Below are 5012 nucleotides of genomic sequence, written 5' to 3'. Positions count from 1 at the left end.
AGACCAGAATTGCACGCAATATTCCAACAGTGGCCTAACCAATGTCCTGTACAGTCACAACATGACCTCCCAACTCCTGTACTCAATACTATGACCAATAAAGGAAAGCATTCCAAATGCCTTCTTCACTATCCTATCTACCTGCGACTCCACTTTCAAGGAGCCTGCACTCCAAGGTCTCTTTGTTCAGCAACACTCCCTAGGACCTTACCATTAAGTGTATAAGTCTTGCTAAGATATGCCTTTCCCAAAATGCAGCACCTCACGTTTATGTGAAGTAAACTCCATCTGCCACTTCTCAGCCCATTGGCCCATCTAGTCATGATTCTGTTGTAATCTGAGGTAACCTTCTTCGCTGTCCACAAGATGGAGGATGGAAAAATTTCTGGCTGGGCTGTAACAGCTGCTCCGTTTTTGAGGTATTTTAGGTGTTGGAGGTGATTTCCTCGAATTCCAGGAGCACCAATACTGTTTTACATGCTGTTGCATCGTTTTGGAACTTTGAAAAAAAAGCGCGTGGAAGCATTGGAAAGGATTCAGAGGAGATTTACTAGGATGTTGTCTGGTACGGAGCGAAGGTATTATGAGGAAAGGCTGACGGACTTGAGGCTGTTTTTGTGAGAGAGAAGAAGGTTGAGGGTGGCACGGTGGCACAGTGGTTAGCATTGCTGCCTCACAGCGCCAGAGACCCGGGTTCAATTCCCGACTCAGGCGACTGACTGTGTGGAGTTTGCACGTTCTCCCCGTGTCTGCGTGGGTTTCCTCCGGGGGCTCCGGTTTCCTCCCACAGTCCAAAGATGTGCAAGTCAGGTGAATTGGCCATGCTAAATTGCCCGTAGTGTTAGGTAAAGGGGTAAATGTAGCGGTATGGGTGGGTTACGCTTTGGCGGGTCGGTGTGGTCTTGTTGGGCCGAAGGGCCTGTTTCCACACTGTAAGTAATCTTTATTGAGACATGCAAGATAATCAGAGGGGTAGATAGAGTGGACAGTGAGAGCATTTTTCCTTGGATGGTGATGGCTAGCACGAGGGGACATAGCTTTAAATTGATAGATATAGGTTAGATGTCAGAAGTAGCTTCTTTATTCAGAGAGTAGTAAGGACATGGAATGCCCTGCCTGCAACAGTGGTAGACTTGCCAACTTTAAGGGCATTTAAATAGTCATTGGGTAAACATATGGATGAAAATGGAATAGTGTAGGTTAAATGGGCTTCAGATTGGTTCCACAGGTCGATGCAACATCAAGGGCTGAAGGACCTGTACTGCGCTGTAATGTTCTATGTTCTATGTTTGTACTCTCCCATATCAAAGAGCGTTTGAGATTAAACCACAAGCAGGGGTAACATTACAACAGGTGTAGTGAAGTACCTTACAACGTCAGAGTCCGCAGACAGGCGGAGTGGGGGAAATACACTCCCACTGCTTTCAAAAAGGGGAAAAATTAAATCTATAGTCTGCTTACAGACAGGCGATGAGAACAGGCAGAGAGATTTATTCTAAAACTCGATCTGTCTGTAACAATAGGCAGCAATAAATTCCATGTCTGCACTCAAGAACTGATTTAAAAAATGGAACTAGCTACCACAGGGTGTGTTTGAGCTAAAAACAAATTGATTTGCATCTAAGGGGAATCTAGATAAACTCAGGATGGAGACAAGTTTAGAAGTGCTCATTGCTGAGCTAAATTAAGACAATTTGGGTTGGGGAAGGAGGATTTTGTGTGTGGTATAAGCTAATGGCTCTGACAGCATTAATATCAAATTTGTAACAGTTTCACGCAACCTGATATCACACAATCAGATGTTAGTCTGGCACAAGGAATAAAATAAACAAATAACTTACAGATGCTGGAAATCTGAACAAAAAGCAGAAATTGCTAGTAAAACTCAGCAGGTCTGGCAGCTTCTGTGGAGAAAGAAACAGAGTAAACATTTCGGATCTAGTGACCCCTCTTCAGGATTGGGCTCAAAACATTAACTCTGTTTCTCTCTCCACAGATGCTGCCAGACCTGCAGAATTTCTCCAGCAATTTTTTTTTTCATTTCAGTCTTGTACAAGGTCCTGTTGCAAATTGGTATGAAATGCCTCGCTGCTGATAGTTGTAATTACACCTAATCAGTTAATCTCAGCTGTATTTATTGCTAATGTGCAATAAACAACACCTTGTTATGTAAGACAAGTGCCTTTTTCTCTGAAGCCTTGATAGTGGGCTATCACTGATAATTACATACAAAGAAGGAAGAACAATACAGCACAGGAACAGGCCTGAGGCCCTCCATGCCTGCACCGACACGTTTTGCCCTTCCATATTAAAGTTGTCTTCACTTATAGGATCTGTATCCCTCTATTCCTTTCCTATAGATGTACTCATCCAGGTGCTTCTCAAATGCTGCAATTGTGTCAGCTTCCACCACCCCCTCTGCTAGCATTTCCTAGGCTCTCACCACCCTTTGTGTGACAAACTCGCCTCGCACATTCCTTTTAAACTCACTCCCCTGCACCTTGAACCTTTGTCTCCTAGTAATTGATCTCTCTATCCTCATACTTTGCCATAGCCCTCTAGACTTGACCTACAGCCAAAAGCCACCAGTGGGTGGTAACCAGAAGATACAACAGAGCAGGTATTAACACTGGCTTGGATGGACTGGCACACTTATATTTTGTAAATGCGGTGTAATATTCCAAGCATGAGTCTTAACTGCTTTGACCATGTTCTTTATACATGTCTAGGTGGAGACATATGGTTAATCTTATGTTGTTGACTTACACTCAGCAAAGGACTGGGGCCAATATTGTAAAGAATGCAGAAGTGAGATTGATAAATCAGCCTGAATGCTACAGACAGTAAATAATTTCAATCTTTTTAGACAAACAATTAAGCGACAATTTTAAACCCAAATAAAGGCATGTCACTCATGCCAAGTAATAATTTCAACATCCAGACAAGTTCAGAGGTTCACATTTGTTTTAGTTTGAAGTCATTGGGATGCAGTGCAAAAGGTTATTTTAAAGCAGAGGCCATTCGGAGTCACCAACATACTCAGCTCTTCATCAGAGTGCAGTCGGTCAACATCATCCCATTGGCCAGCCTTTGTTCCATTTCCCTTGGCACTCTGAACCAAAACAAAATCTCTGCCATTCTCAGAGTTTGGACTTTTCACTGGCTCCCCATCCCAGCCAGACAATCTCATGTGAATGGGGGAGCTTCAGGTTGGAAATTGCTTCAAGACTATGAGTAGGAAAGGTTTGTGGGGTTGTGTGTAAGGAGCAGTGGAGGGATGGTGTGGGAGGAGTGGAGGTGGTGGTGGGTAGACAGCAATGCCACCCCCCCCCCCCAAGTAAGCTGAGTGATCGTGTGGCCCACAATCACTCAGGGAGCCTGCGCATGCAATCAGAGGTGCATTCAGACCCTGTTCACAAGCTGCTCCTATACATAGAACATAGAACATAGAAGAATACAGCGCAGTACAGGCCCTTCGGCCCTCGATGTTGCGCCGATCCAAGCCCACCTAACCTACACTAGCCCACTATCCTCCATATGCCTATCCAACGCCCGCTTAAATGCCCATAATGAGGAAGAGTCCACCACTGCTACTGGCAGGACATTCCATGAACTCACGACTCGCTGAATAAGTGTCATCGAGGTGACTCTGTTCCACAACCTGGGCTAGCCTACCCTTCACAGATCCAGCAAGACACAAGTGGAAGGAAGTCGTGCTGAGTCTCATATCATGGAGCCTGAAGCTGCTTTATTGCCTGCGTCTCACCCTGGAAACTGTGCCTCACCCCACTCCTATTCAATCCTGCCTCCCTACCCACATACTCTGAACATTTGGTCACCTCCATGTGGATGTCCATGCTAGGGCTGTGACTCAGGTAGGGGCTTCAGAATAGTGTTTTTCATTTTGGTTTCAACTCCACTCTATTTCCCATCCACTCGATACTGCGGCATGTATCATACTGACACTTCCAGGTGAAGGTTGTTACTGATTAATGTTGTAAGGTCAACTTATTGTTCATGTAAACACACATCCAGATGTATTGGAAACAACTGGAAGAAACAAGCAAATGTATTCAAAAGCAAGACTTACACAAAAATAATCAATAAAACCAATATAACAAAATATGACTATTGCAACTGATGAATACACAAATGAATTAATCAATAACATTTATAGACAGATTTGTAAATGACACACTGGTAAAGTTAAACATTTATAAATTAATAAACAGACACAAAGAATGCATTTAATATTAACACAGCTATAACTGCATTGGTAACAAACAGAACGCACAAAGCAGTTTGAAATAATACTTACAGTGTAGTTCATTAAATATGAAAGAGATACCTTGACCTAGCTGGTGGACTGTTTATATTTTATTTGAAAAATGTGGTGCTGGAAAAACACAGCAGGGCAGGCAGCATCCGAGGAGCAGGAGAGTCGACGTTTCAGGCATAGGCCCTTCTTCAGGGCTCATATTTTATGTATGTATATAATATATGATACATATATAATACATATGTATCATATATTATACACACACACATAAATAATGTATGTATTGTGTATGTACATTACCTATGTAGATTAATATGTAACAGACACAGTAGCCACCGAATATGAGACAGCAATTTGAAGGAGCCATGATGATGATCCAGGCTGTCTGGTTACAGGCCCATTAGCCTCTGAGAAGGGATTGGAGGGTTAGATTCCTCACCTTTAACTGGGCACATGACTACACCTGGGGAGCAGATAGGAATATACTTACCGGTAAAAGTGCTTACCGGTAGCGGGCAGCGGTGTTTTTTTTTCTCTTTCACTCTCTCTTCACAGAAAGAGCGGGAGCACCAGGGGGAAGTGACGACGACCAGAGGGGCAGCCGGGAAGGAAAGCGGTGAGTATTTATACTCACCCTTCGAAGCCGCCGGTCATCTCCAGTGCGAGCAGCAGCGAAGGTAAGACCGTTTGGTTTTAAAAGTGCTTACCGGTAGCGGGCAGCAGTGTTTTTTTT

At 43.7% G+C, this 5012-nt stretch overlaps 1 protein-coding gene across 3 annotated transcripts in view; it reads right to left on the bottom strand.

Annotated features, from left to right (window-relative positions):
* The window catches only part of slco2b1 (solute carrier organic anion transporter family, member 2B1), a 94805-nt gene that overhangs the window by 58422 nt on the left and 31371 nt on the right, over positions 1-5012 (bottom strand). The window contains exon 1 of one of the 3 annotated variants that reach the window (XM_043692508.1): positions 1842-1859. The exons of the other annotated variants lie outside the window; for them this stretch is intronic. The gene's annotated coding sequence lies outside the window, so the exon portion shown is untranslated. Of the gene's footprint in view, positions 1-1841; positions 1860-5012 lie in introns of those variants that run through there. 3 annotated transcript variants of the gene reach the window in all.

The sequence above is a fragment of the Chiloscyllium plagiosum genome, chromosome 6 (assembly GCF_004010195.1).
Source record: "Chiloscyllium plagiosum isolate BGI_BamShark_2017 chromosome 6, ASM401019v2, whole genome shotgun sequence".
Taxonomy (NCBI): Eukaryota; Metazoa; Chordata; class Chondrichthyes; order Orectolobiformes; family Hemiscylliidae; genus Chiloscyllium; species Chiloscyllium plagiosum.
The sequence above is the reverse complement of the archived record's forward strand: the minus strand, read 5'-3'. Positions and strand labels throughout refer to the sequence as shown.